At 46.2% G+C, this 15,881-nt stretch overlaps 1 protein-coding gene across 1 annotated transcript in view; it reads right to left on the minus strand.

Moving 5' to 3' along the window:
• TMEM176B (transmembrane protein 176B) overlaps positions 1 to 13,631 on the minus strand; it is a 145,641-nt gene extending 132,010 nt beyond the window's left edge. The window contains exon 1 of the mRNA XM_063958429.1: positions 13,532 to 13,631. The gene's annotated coding sequence lies outside the window, so the exon portion shown is untranslated. The remainder of the gene's footprint in view (positions 1 to 13,531) is intronic.
• Positions 13,632 to 15,881: the final 2,250 nt, after the last annotated feature.

Raw genomic sequence — 15,881 nt, forward strand, 5'->3', positions numbered from 1 at the left:
AGTCCCTGGATTGGTGGATAGACCAGAGCCTGAGCCAAAGGTCAGTATCCCTAGTACAGCCCAAATACGCGGTCTTGATAACAGATGCAAGTGCCATAGGTTGGGGAGGTCATCTGTTAAATCGCACCTGTCAGGGGTTGTGGTCCACCTAAGAAAAACTTATGTCCTCCAACAAGCGAGAAATGAGGGCAGTGTGGAACTTGATAATTTGTTTTCAGACACAGCTGGCACAGTCTCATCTGAGAGTGTTCTCGGACAATGTGACAGTTGTGGCATATTTAAATCGACAATGAGGTACCAGAAGTCGAGACCTATGGGTGGAAGTAGCAAAGATTCTGGATTGGGCAGAAAAAAACCTAAAGTCCATAACAGCTCTTCATGTCCCAGGGGAATCCAACCTAGTGGCGGATTACCTCAGCAGACACAATGGGGTATATTTACTAAGGTCCCGATTTTGACCGAGATGCCGTTTTTTCTTCAAAGTGTCATCTCGGTAATTTACTAAGCAAAAATCACGGCAGTGATGAGGGCATTCGTAATATTTTGGAAGTCCTTGGAAAAAATCACGAATCAATACACCATCGGTCAAATACGCCTGCAATTTGGTAGAAATCGGTCATTTACTAAAAAGTGCAAAACACAAACACTGCCGACAATGGCCCTCATTCCGAGTTGATCGGTCGCAAGGCGAATTTAGCAGAGTTACACACGCTAAGCCGCCGCCTACTGGGAGTGAATCTTAGCTTCTTAAAATTGCGACCGATGTATTCGCAATATTGCGATTACTAACTACTTAGCAGTTTCAGAGTAGCTCCAGACTTACTCTGCCTGTGCGATCAGTTCAGTGCTTGTCGTTCCTGGTTGACGTCACAAACACACCCAGCGTTCGCCCAGGCACTCCCACCGTTTCTCCGGCCACTCCTGCGTTTTTTCCGGAAACGGTAGCGTTTTCAGCCACACGCCCCTGAAACGCCGTGTTTCCGCCCAGTAACACCCATTTCCTGTCAATCACATTACGATCGCCGGAGCGATGAAAAAGCCGTGAGTAAAAATACTTTCTTCATAGTAAAGTTACTTGGCGCAGTCGCAGTGCGAACATTGCGCATGCGTACTAAGCGGATTTTCACTGCGATGCGATGAAAAATACCGAGCGAACAACTCGGAATGAGGGCCAATAGCCAAACACTGCCGTGCTAAAATACAAATCGTGAAAAAGTGCTGAAAAAAAACAGACCTGCTTTTTTATCCCGTGTTTGTATAGGCATGCACGGATCCATGAGATCCGTGCAAGTTTTTCAGTGGGAAGGGGTGGGAAATGTGATAATTTTTTTTTTTTTAAATTGCGTGGGGTCCCCCCTCCTAAACCAAACCAGCCTCGGGCTCTTTGAGCCGGCCCTGGTTGCAAAAATATGGGTAAAAAATTGACAGGGGTTCCCCCATATTTAAGCAACCAGCACCGGGCTCTGCGCCTGGTCCTGGTTCCAAAAATACGGGGGACAAAAAGCGTAGGGGTCCCCCGTATTTTTGAAACCAGCACCGGGCTCCACTAGCTGGACAGATAATGCCACAGCCGGGGGTCACTTTTATACAGTGCCTTGCGGCCGTGGCATCAAATATCCAACTAGTCACCCCTGGCCGGGGTACCCTGGGGGAGTGGGGACCCCTTCAATCAAGGGGTCCCCCCCCAGCCACCCAAGGGCCAGGGGTGAAGCCCGAGGCTGTCCCCCCCATCCAAAGGGCTGCGGATGGGGGGCTGATAGCCTTTGTTGAAAGTAATGAATATTGTTTTTAGTAGCAGTACTACAAGTCCCAGCAAGCCTCCCCCGCAAGCTGGTACTTGGAGAACCACAAGTACCAGCATGCGGCGGAAAGCCAGGCCCGCTGGTACCTGTAGTACTACTACTAAAAAAATACCCCAATAAAGACATTACACACACACCTTGAAAGTATAACTTTAATGCATACATACACACCACCATATACACATACTTACCTTATGTTCACACGAGGGTCGGTCCCCTTCTCCAGTAGAATCCATGGTGTACCTGTTGAAAAAATCCTACTCACCAAATCCAGTGTAGAGGGCTCCTCAGATAATCCATTTGTAATCCACGTACTTGTAAAAATAAAAAAACCGGCACACCCGACCACGAACTGAAAGGGGACCCATGTTTACTTTTCACATGGGACCCCTTTCCCCAAATGCCAGAAACCCCCTCTGACTGATGTCTAAGTGGGTTTCTTCAGCCAATCAGGGAGCGCCACGTTGTGGCACCCTCCTGATCGGCTGTGTGCTCCTGTACTGTCTGACAGGCGGCACACGGCAGTGTTACAATGTAGCGCCTATGCGCTCCATTGTAACCAATGGTGGGAACTTTGTGGTCAGCGGTGAGGTCACTTTTCGGTCAACCACTGACTACAAAGTTCTTACCATTGGTTACAATGGAGCGCATAGGCGCTACATTGTAACACTCCCGTGTGCCGCCTGTCATACAGTACAGGAGCACACAGCCGATCAGGAGGGTGCCACAACGTGGCGCTCCCTGATTGGCTGAAGAAACCCACTTAGACATCAGTCAGAGGGGGTTTCTGGCATTTGGGGAAAGGGGTCCCATGTGAAAACATGGGTCCCCTTTCAGTTCGTGGTCGGGTGTGCCGTTTTTTTATTTTTACAAGTACGTGGATTACAAATGGATTATCTGAGGAGCCCTCTACACTGGATTTGGTGAGTAGGATTTTTTCAACAGGTACACCATGGATTCTACTGGAGAAGGGGCCCGACCCTCGTGTGAACATAAGGTAAGTATATGTATATGGTGGTGTGTATGTATGCATTAAAGTTATACTTTCAAGGTGTGTGTGTAATGTCTTTATTGGGGTATTTTTTTAGTAGTAGTACTACAGGTACCAGCGGGCCCGGTTTTCCGCCGCATGCTGGTACTTGTGGTTCTCCAAGTACCAGCTTGCGGGGGAGGCTTGCTGGGACTTGTAGTACTGCTACTAAAAACAATATTCATTACTTTCAACAAAGGCTATCAGCCCCCCATCCGCAGCCCATTGGATGGGGGGACAGCCTCGGGCTTCACCCCTGGCCCTTGGGTGGCTGGGGGGGACACCCCTTGATTGAAGGGGTCCCCACTCCCCCAGGGTACCCCGGCCAGGGGTGACTAGTAGGATAATTGATGCCACGGCCGCAAGGCACTGTATAAAAGTGACCCCCGGCTGTGGCATTATCTGTCCAGCTAGTGGAGCCCGGTGCTGGTTTAAAAAATACGGGGGACCCCTACGCTTTTTGTCCCCCGTATTTTTGGAACCAGGACCAGGCGCAGAGCCCGGTGCTGGTTGCTTAAATATGGGGGAACCCCTGTCAATTTTTTTCCCATATTTTTGCAACCAGGGCCGGCTCAAAGAGCCCGAGGCTGGTTTGGCTTAGGAGGGGGGACCCCACGCAATTTTTTTTTAAGTTTAAACTTTTTTTATTTTTTTTACAAGGTGCACAATGAAGCCCTGCACGGATCTCTAAAATCCGGCCGAGATTCATTGTATTAAAGTCGGCAGTGTTTTACAAGTCACTCACGTAAAACACTGCCTAAAAAAACAAATGACATCGACATCGGAAAAACCGAAAATGCAGAATACGGCAGCTTAGTAAATTAGTCGTAATCAATTCAAAAAGTTGCATATTTACACTTTCGATGTCATTCGTGATTGAACTTTGACCTCAAACGGGAAAATACGATTCTTAGTAAATTTACCCCATTGTATTACCGGGAGAATGGGAGCTAAATCCTCATGTATTCCAATTAATAACTCAGAGGTTTGGTTACCCTCAGATAGACCTGATGGCTACATCTCAGAATGCGAAAGTGAAGCAATTTTTCTCAAGATACCAATCCCCAAATTCCAGCAGGACAAATGCTCTCTCCCAGAGATGGAACTTCAACCTCAGTTATGTGTTCCCTCCACTACCAATGATACCTCGAGTTCTACGAAAAATCAGAGAGGAGAAAGTGGTAGTTATAATAGTTCTACCTCTTTGGCCAAACAGGGTGTGGTTTCCCACAGTCCTCAGAATGGCGATACAGGGTCCATGGACTTTACCAATAGAACCAGGATTACTGCGACAGGGAGCAATCTGTCATCCGAACCCACAGAGTCTTCATTTGACGGTGTGGAAGTTGAGCGGTCAATCCTGAGAAGTAAAGGTCTTTCGGAGCAAGTCGTTACTTTACTTATGAAAGCAAGAAAAAATATTTACTCAAAGTCCTATTATAGAGTATGGAGAAAGTTTGGTGATTGGTTAGGGCTGGACACTGAAATCTCTAAGGTTGAAGTCCCGCAGGTACTGCAGTTTCTAAGTGAAGGCTTTCAGATGGGTCTTGCAGTATCAACCATCAAGGTTCACATATCAGCCTTAAGTGTATTACTAGATCGAAAGCTGTCGGAAGATAATCTGGTGCAGAGATTCTGTCAAGCTATTAAGAGGGAACGTCCTAGGGTCAGATCAATTCTACCACCCTGGGACCTAAATCTTGTACTAAACATGTTAATGGATTCTCCTTTCGAGCCTCTTCGAGAAATCTCTTTAAAAATGCTAACCTGGAAAGTAATTTCCCTTACAGCAATAACTTCAGCGAGAAGGGTTGGAGAACTACAGGCTCTCTGGGCTGAGGAGCCCTATTTGAATATTCTTCCAGATAAAATAATATTAAGGAATGATCCAGAATTTTTACCGAAAGTAGTTTCAAACTTCCATATGAACCAGATCGTTCTACCATCCTCCTTCCCATACCCGACGGATGATTACGAAGAGAGGTTGCATATGCTGGATGTTCTGCGGGCAGTCTGCATATACTTAGAAAGGGTGAAAGACTTCCGGAAAGTTAAAAATCTGTTTGTTTTACACTCTGGAGTCAAAAAAGGTGAAACTCCATCTAAGATTACGATTGCTAGATGGATTACGGAATTGATTGCATTCGCCTATCAAGAAAATGGCCGGACAGTTCCAGACCACATTAAGGCACACTCTACGAGGGCTGTGGCTACGTCCTGGGCAAGAAGAGCGCAGGTGTCGATTAAAGAGATATGTGCGGCGGCTACATGGTCGTCCATCCATACGTTCACCAGACACTATGGTTTATATGTTTCTGGTTGCCACTTTGGAGAAGCGGTACTCAAGGAAGCAACTGCATAAAATTATCACTTTAAGCATCATGAGTCTCTTTGTCATTTATTTTCCTCCCTACTTGGATGCTTTGGTATATCCCAGAGTAATGGCTGTCATGGAGTAGCGTGGAAGAACGTAGCAAATTATGCTTACCGATAATTTCATTTCTTCAAGGTACTCGATGGCAGCCTACAATTTCCACCTCAGTATATTTTTGTTTTCTTAGGCTCCATTAAGGAGACACTCAAAGACTGGGGAAGCCAGGGGAGTGTGGACCTATATTCCCAGAGGGGCGGAGCCTAAAATAGAAAACTTCCTGTCTAGAACCTTGGAGTAGGGATAAATCCCAGAGTAATGGCTGCCATGGAGTACCTTGAATAAATGAAATTATCGGTAAGCATAATTTGCTACTATCTTTTGCATTCTTTGTTCTATGGGCCTAATTCAGATCTGATCGCAGCAGAAATTTATTAGCAGTTGGGCAAAACCATGTGCACTGCAGGGAGGGCAGATGTAACATGTGCAGAGAGAGTTAGATTTGGGCGGGGTATGTTCAAACTGAAATCTAAATTGCAGTGTAAACATAAAGCAGCCAGTATTTACCTTGCACAGAAACAAAATAACCCACCCAAATCTAACTCTCTCTGCACATGTTATATCTACCCCACCTGCAGTACACATGGTTTTGCCCATTAGCTAACAAATTTGCTACTGCGATCAGATCTGAATCACCCCCTATATACTTCTGTTGTATCTACTTGCATTCTCGGTACATCTCAATGTTAAAAAAGTTTGCCGATTATTTCACCATTTAAATATATATAATTGTGATATCTGTAATGCTTGTTTAAAAATACAGGTTGAGTATCCCTTATCCAAAATGCTTGGGACCAGAGGTATTTTGGATATCGGATTTTTCTGTAGTTTGGAATAATTGCATACAATAATGAGATATCATCATTATGGGACCTAAATCTAAGCACAGAATGCATTTATGTTACATATACACCTTATACACACAGCCTGAAGGTCATTTTAGACAATATTTTTTAGAACTTTGTGCATTAAACAAAGTGTGTGTACATTCACACAATTCATTTATGTTTCATATACACCTTATACACACAGTCTGAAGGTCATTTAATACAATATTTTTTATAACTTTGTGTATTAAACAAAGTTTGTGTACATTGAGCCATCAAAAAACAAAGGTTTCACTATCTCCCTCTCCCTCAAAAAAGTCAGTATTTCGGAATATTCCGTATTTCAGAATATTTGGATATGGGATACTCAACCTGTATTGCTGTTTGGTCTTGTGGATGGGAGAAACATCCAGTTTTAATGTATACTAGTACACTAACATTTAAAAAAAATTATGATGTAAAAAGAGTGTCCAAGCAAAATGTCTTCTTTTTCTATCTTCCCTACACATAATGTCCCCGGCAGTGCCAGATACACATAATACCCCCAGCGATGCCAGATACACATAATGTCCCCAGCAGTGCCAGATACACATAATACCCCCAGCGATGCCAGATACACATAATGTCCCCAGCAGTGCCAGATACACATAATACCCCCAGCGATGCCAGATACACATAATGTCCCCAGCAGTGCCAGATACACATAATACCCCCAGCGATGTCAGATACACATAATGTCCCCAGCAGTGCCAGATATACATAATACCACCAGCGGTGCCAGATACACATAATGTCCCCAGCAGTGCCAGATACACATAATACCACCAGCAGTGCAACATACACACAGTGTTGGACTGGGGCATGAAGGGCCCTCAGGCGGAATACAGTGGTAGGGGCCCATATTTAGGGGTGTTGCCTCAATCAAGAGGGGGTGTGGCCATTAAAAAGTGCATGGGCTGGACCCCTTGACAAATTTATATAGTAAACACTGCTTGTGCATGCATGATAATGTACCAGATTAATAACAGCAATGCACTATAGAGAATACAGCATAGTCATGTGCAGTATAAGGTAACATGTATAATGTATCACTCAAGTGCACATTCTGGAACCTGATCCCTAGAGGAGGAGGTGGGGACATCAGGCAGTGGGACCCACCAGGGGTTTCCCCACTGCCCCAGTGGGCCAGTCCAACCCTGCATAGACATAACACCCCCAGCTCAGGAAATCAGCAGTGGCAGATACACATAAAACCCACACTACTGAATGCTTGGCTCAGCTAATATATTTATGTAACCCTTCTTCTCTTTTTTTCCTTTTTTTTCTCAGTGCACGTACAGTTCTCTTTTTTTTTTTTTTGTAACTTCATACACGCAGACTGCATATTTCCCCTGGCTGGCCCCCTCTCTTTCCTCTGTAGGAGCAGGCTCAGCTGCAGCACTGCAGTTTACTTACTTAAGAGCAGAATGGTCTATTCACAACCCTTCTCACATTATTTTAGTATCACTCATGTACTAAAAGGGCTTTTGACGCAGTTTTCATGAAATTTTTTAATTTTTTTTAGTAACCCACACCACATTCCCCATACTTATAATGGGAAATACAATGTGGCTGAAATTACAAAAAAAAAAAGAAATAGTTAAAAAGTACTGCAGTGTGCCCTGTGCTAATAATTCCAGCTGGCAACATTACAGGGCAGCACTGCGATATCCAGCCGTTTGCCCAGCTTTCTCTGCCCCCCGCAGGACACACAAGCTGATCACCTTTAAAAAACAAACAAAAAACATACTTACCTCTCCCAGTAGCCAGGGCCGTCTTAAGAGTAGTGTAGGCCCCTGGGCACAGCAATGCACTGGGCCCCCTACTCTTCCCCCAGCGGTAGAGGTGGGGGGTGCTATCAGCAGCAGCTTTGATGTCCCTCGGGTGGTAGGGAGTGTTCTATCTTCTGCTCAGCTTGTAGGACCTGGAGCAGTCATTTCTGCTAATTACTCCTTTACTGCACAGATGGGGCTAAACTGTAGAAGGGGCATTGGTACATGACTTCCAGGGTGTTATAGGGTGTTTAATACGTAGGGGAGGGGATGATAGTGGAGTGGGCTTAATATTAATCATTTTTTGGTGAGAGGGCAGCTTGCTTGACTGCATATATCTCAAGTTCCTGAAAATATATTTCTTAGCTTTGAATGGGACAAAAAAAGACTAGAGAGTCCCAACTTTCAGGAGGTACTGGGGACTTAGGAATCAGAGTTCAGGTGCCAGAGCAATTCACCAATGAAAATATAAAACTGCATATTAGGCGTGTGGAGCTGGAGCAGGGACCAGCTGCTTGAAGACTGATATCTCTGGTTCTGGGCATAGTAGAGACAAGCTGCCAGTGTCTACCAAAAAGGGAGAGTCTCATCTTTTGGATTATACCCTCAGAAAAACTCTAAGTCAGACAGAACCTGAGATATTTGTCTGTCAATAGCAATTAACAGGCTTGGATGGGGACCACTGCTTTCAAGTCGGATATCTCCGGTTCCCCAGGGCCGATTTTCAAAAATCTGGTACCCCTGGAAAGAGGAGATCCTCAGCTATCAGTCTAGGGCCCTTAAACTCCTGGGGCCCTTGGGCAAGAGCCCATTGAGCCCATACGAAAAGACGGCCCTGCCAGTAGCCAGGGGTTGGTTCTTTGGAGAGTGCTGCCGGGCACTGGGTCCTCCATGTGCTGCGCTGTAACCCCTGTGCAGTAAAGTGATTCTGTAAAGCGGCAGCTGACTTTACAGCACCAGGGGTCACACACAGCAGCAGGATCCGGTTCCCAGCAGCCTCCTGGAGCAGCGGACATGGATCCTGGGACTGGTAAGTATAAGTCCCGGGGGTAGGCTCTTTTGTGGCGCGGAGGTAGCTGCGACAGGTTGGGGATCCCAGCAGCGGTAGTGACAGTGTTGGCGCATGCGCAGCAGGACATCGGGGTATTTTTTATGAAAAATACCCCGATGATGCTGTGGAGAGGCATCGCAGGGACAGAGCTTTCTCACAAGCTCTGTCCCTCTATGAAATAATTGATACATACATGCAATGTACTCAATTATTGCATTGCGAGTTTGGCCGATATTATCACCTGTCATCCACATCATCATATGCGGATGGTGATAAATTGGCCCCTTAGTCACTGACTGAGCATTGACTTACTGAGCTGCTGAATTTGTCCTCCGAGTCCTCCTGAGGAATAACTTTGCAGCAGTACACACCCTATAAAGGGAATCCACAACCCCCTTCCCATAAAATAGATGTAAAATGCAGTGTGCATCAGTGACAGGTGCTCAAAGCACCCGACATACAGTACTTCAAATACTCCCTTGAATCAGAAAAAACATGCTTTGCTTCAAATTGGGATATCTTGCCTAAGTCAATTTAAATGGGAGATATGCTACTCCATATAACTCCACCATTCCTGATATGATGCACACATATTTCATATGTGTTTAACCCAAAGGGCTAAAAGCAATTCTGTGAAAAATCCTGTATAAAAAAGTATAGTTCTTTCGAGAACAATGCCTGTTTAATAAATCAAGGTATTTATTGCAATAATGCAACAGTACCTATCATTATATAAAAAAAGTTTATTATAAATGTAATTATCTGTTTAGCCAATCTCTTATATAATAGCCCAGATCTGTGACTCTGTGCCTATGTGTCTAACGCTAGGCGTTGCTAGGAGCTCTCATTGGGTTAGCAGCAGGTCTATCACACCCAGTCCACAGCTGATTGGGCGAGAAACACCTTCCCACACAGGTTACATCCAATGGGAGGCTCTGCCCTTTGGCTGCTGTGTGTTCCCAGAGCAGGATTAACAATGGGGCTGATGGAGCTGCAGCTCCAGGTCCAAACCCCAAAATAGGCCCACTGCATCTGCAGCAACATAACCTCCAACAATTTACACATAAAAATCTGGACAAATTCGAAAAGGAGGCTCGGCCATGCACCTTTTTCCTATACTTTCAATGGGAGTTTGGAGAGCCAAGGATTGGTACAGACCATGAAAAAAGGTACAGTTGGAGGGCATGCCACTGCATTTGGAGGAAGTCTCTGCGCTGTAGATAGGGAAAAAAAACCTTTTAATGCAGCATCCTTTGTTTTGCTGCCAGTCTGCCTGCCCCCTCCGGCATCAACAATCCCCACTCCCTAGCCACGACGCAGGTGGAAAAAAAGCTTCTGTGGCCACCGGCATAGATGTGTATGAAAACAGCGCAGCGGATGGCTTTCATAGCCCTCCCTGCGCCGCATACTCTCTGAGCCCCGGAGCCTCCTCTGCGCGTGATGTCACAGACGTGCCTCCCCGCCACAGCTGCGCCCAGATTCTCAGAGGCCCTGACTCCGTAACACAGCACCTGGGCTGCTGGCCTGGAAGCCCAGAGATGGCTAATGTAACGGATAGAATGGGTGATATTGCGGAGGGTAATGTCTGGACGCTGAATCAATGTAAATGGTGACAGTGTTGTGCAGTGCAGTAGGTGTGTAGTGTCACTGACACTGCACAGCACTCTCACCTTTTACATTGATTCAGCGGGTCAGTCAGTTCTGCAGCCAGTCACTATTGCTAGCACCGGTATCCCAACACGCCGCATTACAGGGAAGTAGACGCACTAAATAAACTACAGCTCCCAGCAGCCCATAGCACCGAAGCATTCGTGCCCTTAGGGATGCTGGGAGCTGTAGTTTATTGAGTGCATCTTCTTCCCTGTAATGCGGTGCATTGGGACACCGGTGCTAACAATAGTAACTGGCTGCTGTGCGAGTCCCTGGGAGAGCCACTGCCAAAGGGAGGACAGCAGCTTAGCTGCTTCTAGGAGGAGAAGCAGGAGAAGCATTACCCGCCCCTCCCCCACTCACAGTACCTCTGGGCCCCACCTATAGCACCCCCACACCCGACCCTCCCCCACCCGCCGCAAAACCACACCACCCCTCCCCCACCCGCGGTGGCTCCGGACCACCACCCGCTGCAACCACGCACCCTCCCCCACCCGAGGCACCACCGCACCAGCCCCTCCCCCATCCGCGGCACCCCCACAACCGCCACTCCCCCACCTACGGCACCCCCGGACTCCATCCGCTTCTCCCCCACACCCACCGCTCCCCCAACCACAGCAGCTACTAGGTGATTCATCAGGCCCTGCGTGCGCTGTTTACGCCATTGCAGGGGGCTTCGACCCCTTAACCATTGCATGCCTTTTGTCTGTGCAATATTTAACCGCTCACACAAATAAGATTGGAGGTAACACTCCATATAATAAAAATATTGCATGCCACAAGGGTGTGCAAGGGTTAAGGGGGCGTAGCCCCTTATGACGTTATAAAGAGCACCCGTCTGTGGAGGTTAGACACCCCTAGCACCACTAGGGGTGGGGCAGCAGCACAGAGTATTTCAGGAGACAGCATAACTCCCGAATGCCTAGACCAATTTACAACAAACTTTGTTCCCAGTTTGTAAGTCATATGTGAACCAACACTGTGGGGGGAAGACACCCCTAGCACCCCTAGTGGGGAGGCAGCAGCACAGAGTTTTTCAGCAGACAGCATAACTCCCGAATGCCTGAAGCAATTTACACCAAACTTGCTACACATATGACTTACACCCTGGGAACAAACACTGTGGGGGTAACACACCACTAGCACCCCTAGGGGTGGGCCAGCAGCACAGACTACATGAGGACATGCATGATATGTCAGTGATGACAGGGCTGCATGTGACAGGGCTAGTGACATGATGTGAGGAGGATAATGCAGGTAGCACGAACCCACACACTGAGAGTTATATAGTGGAAGTAGCACGGACCCACAGCAGCACAGAGTATATCAGGAGATGCATAATGTGCTGCGCTATATAAGAAACTGTAAAAAAATCTATAATTTCACAGGGGCACTGACATGATGTGAGGAGGGGAATGGAGGCAGCAGGAAGCCACAGACTGAGAGTTGTATAGTGGTAAGAACAGGGTCCCTTGGGGGACCGAAAAGGAGTCCGGCCACTACACAAAGTGCGTCAGGGAAGCAAGATATGCCTGTATACTAGATCTCCAACCAACGTAAATTAACGAATAACTATCATTCTAATTTACCATCCTCATCCCATAGCGAAGCATTACCCACCCCTCCCCCACTTGCAGTACCTCTGGGACTCAATTGCAGCACCCCCACACCCCACCTCCACCACCCGTGGTGGCTCCAGACGCTCTCCCCCACCCACGGCACCACCGCACCCACCCCTCCCCCACCAGCTGCACCCCCGCAACCACTCCTCCCCCATCCGCAGTGGCTCCGGACCCCCACCCATTGCACCCCTGCAACCACCTCTCCCCAACCTACGGCACCCCCAGACCCCATCGGCATCTCCCCCGCACCCGCCACTCCTCCAGCCACAGCACCTACTAGGTGATTCATCAGGCCCTGCGTGCACTGTTCACGTCGTTGCAATGGGCTTTGACCCCTTAACCATTGTACGCCTTTGTCTGTGCAATATTTAACCACTCACACAATTATGATTGGAGGTAATACTCTATATAATAAGAATATTGAATGTCACAAGGGAGTGCAAGGGTTAAGGGGCCGTAGCCCATTACGACGGTGTGAAGAGCGCCTGTAGGGCGCGATGAATCACCTAGTATATATATATATATATATATATATATATATATATATAGACATACACACGAAAAGAAAACCACAGCACTCACCATCCCAGAAGAGGGGCACACCAATGCACGTACCACTCAAAGGTGGGGTGCACATAACACAGCACTCGCCACCCCAGAAGCGGGGTACGCTGCACCTACCACTCATAGGGTGCGGTGAATGTAGTCCATGACCACATCACTCAAATACATACAAAGAAAGAACCCAGCACTCACCCAAGTAAGCTCACTTAACTTTAACACTTCAATAAATAAATGATTGGGAGTTTAGTTAGTGGATTGACCAATGCACGGAAGCCTGCAAACCGCTCGCCAAGGTACCCCACCTTCATGCAGGTCCTACACTATTACAGATGTGTGAAACAGTAGTCAGGATTTAAAACTCTGTTATAGTGTAGGACCTGCATGAAGGTGGGGTACCTTGGCGAGCGGTTTGCAGGCTTCCGTGCATTGGCCAATCCACTAACTAAACCCCCATCATTTATTTATTAAAGTGTTGAGGATAAGTGAGCTTACTTGGGTGTGTGCTGGGTTCTCTGTTTGTATGTATATATATATATATATATATATATATATAATGTGTGTGTGTGTGTGTGTGTGTGTGTGTGTGTGTATGTGTGTGTGTGTGTGTGTGTGTAGTGTATAGTATGTATAAACTATTTGTTTGCATGCAAACAAATAAAACAGATAAAACGGTGCTGAAAACCAGAGCCCCAATGAATGTTGCAGCAGTAGTTACATACCATATAATACAATATAATACTCACTGTCAGTCTACTAAACACACAGCCAGTAGATTCAAATCTCTGTCTCTCAGGATGGTCAGATGTTTATGGTGAACTTGTGGAGGAAAGGCGCTTACAGTATCAGGCGGAGGGATATGGAAGGAAGCACACAGAGTATCTTTTTTGGCAAGCATTTGCTTGCTACAGTATTATAAACAATTGCTCTGCAGTCATCATTACAAACACTATTAATGTTCCTGATATTGAGTACTGTAGTTTAATGTGAATTATTTCAGTGATGCACTAAAATTCCTTGATAGTGCATTTGCAAATCATTCACTATCGAAATCGGTATTTCAGTTAAAATGAAAGATGTGCACTGACCTTCGTGTATTGGTTTTGGATCTGTATTCATCTTAACAAATACAATAATAGCCACCCACTGACACACAACAGAACAACCAAGGTCCTATCTCTGTCTGTGGGTGTATATTAATTCAGGCGCAGGTACTTCTGTTACTTAATAACAATGGTCAACAAGAGTTAACAACCTGTATGCAGCTCCCACTTGGCAACCTGAACAAATACCAATGAGTAAATTACAATAAATATATAAAAAGAGAGCGCATGTAGTTTTAAATAATTTAATTATATATTTTAAAAAAAGACAAAAATGTCTAATCAATATATACATAACAATACTTTTAAAAATACCGTGAGAACAATACCCTCTATTGTGAAGTAGCAATATCATTAGTTTTCCACACCTAGAAAGTCCACATTACTGTATCAGCTTGTAATTACAATTTAGTAACAGTTTGGATTCCAAGGTCACTTTTGTGGAAACTTAAGTAGCTATAATAGCTGTCTGTCCCGTGTCATCCAGAACCACTCACTTAAATGGATGATTTTGTTCAAAGAAACATAGTGAGTCCTGCAGCAGTAAGATTAATTCCAAATCTCATGCTATTCAATCATGCAGACTGATATCAATATGCTCAAATTCGTGATTGTATATATTCGCATATAATAAATTTGTAACTGTTGTAGGTTCAAGAGCCGTGTCTCACCTCCTCTGTTTCCAGAAAGCTTTGTAGATCACCGTACTGAACTCATGCTGGGAGTGTTGTTAACTCTTTCTCGTGGTAAATATGACACAGACCAAAGAGCCGGCTCCCAGTTACGGCGTCGTGTTGTAACGCTTTCCCCGTTACAGCCGTCCGTCTCCTCTTGGCCGTAGCACAGGCCACCTGTATGGAATCTCTGGAGCGGAGCTCGGCTCCCGGCTGCGGCGGCGTGCCGCTGGATGTTACCTTGCTGAGGCTCTGTGTCTTGTTTCCATTAGAGATGTGCACTTGAAATTTTTCGGGTTTTGTGTTTTGTTTTTGGGTTCGGTTCCGCGGCCGTGTTTTGGGTTCGACCGCGTTTTGGCAAAACCTCACAGAATTTTTTTTGTCGGATTCGGGTGTGTTTTGGATTCGGGTGTTTTTTTCAAAAAACACTAAAAAACAGCTTAAATCATAGAATTTGGGGGTCATTTTGATCCCAAAGTATTATTACCTCAAAAACCATAATTTCCACTCATTTTCAGTCTATTCTGAATACCTCACATCTCACAATATTATTTTTAGTCCTAAAATTTGCACCGAGGTCGCTGGATGACTAAGCTAAGCGACCCTAGTGGCCGACACAAAAACCTGGCCCATCTAGGAGTGGCACTGCAGTGTCACGCAGGATGTCCCTTCCAAAAAAACCTCCCCAAACAGCACATGACGCAAAGAAAAAAAGAGGCGCAATGAGGTAGCTGTGTGAGTAAGATAAGCGACCCTAGTGGCCGACACAAACACCGGGCCCATCTAGGAGTGGCACTGCAGTGTCACGCAGGATGTCCCTTCCAAAAAATCCTCCCCAAACAGCACATGACGCAAAGAAAAAAAGAGTCGCAATGAGGTAGCTGTGTGAGTAAGCTAAGCGACCCTAGTGGCCGACACAAACACCGGGCCCATCTAGGAGTGGCACTGCAGTGTCACGCAGGATGTCCCTTCCAAAAAACCCTCCCCAAACAGCACATGACGCAAAGAAAAAAAGAGGCGCAATGAGGTAGCTGTGTAAGTAAGATAAGCGACCCTAGTGGCCGACACAAACACCTGGCCCATCTAGGAGTGGCACTGCAGTGTCACGCAGGATGTCCCTTCCAAAAAACCCTCCCCAAACAGCACATGACGCAAAGAAAAAAAGAGGCGCAATGAGGTAGCTGTGTGAGTAAGATAAGCGACCCTAGTGGCCGACACAAACACCGGGCCCATCTAGGAGTGGCACTGCAGTGTCACGCAGGATGTCCCTTCCAAAAAATACTCCCCAAACAGCACATGATGCAAAGAAAAAAAGAGGC

Source organism: Pseudophryne corroboree, chromosome 3 (assembly GCF_028390025.1).
Source record: "Pseudophryne corroboree isolate aPseCor3 chromosome 3, aPseCor3.hap2, whole genome shotgun sequence".
NCBI classification, from domain to species: Eukaryota; Metazoa; Chordata; class Amphibia; order Anura; family Myobatrachidae; genus Pseudophryne; species Pseudophryne corroboree.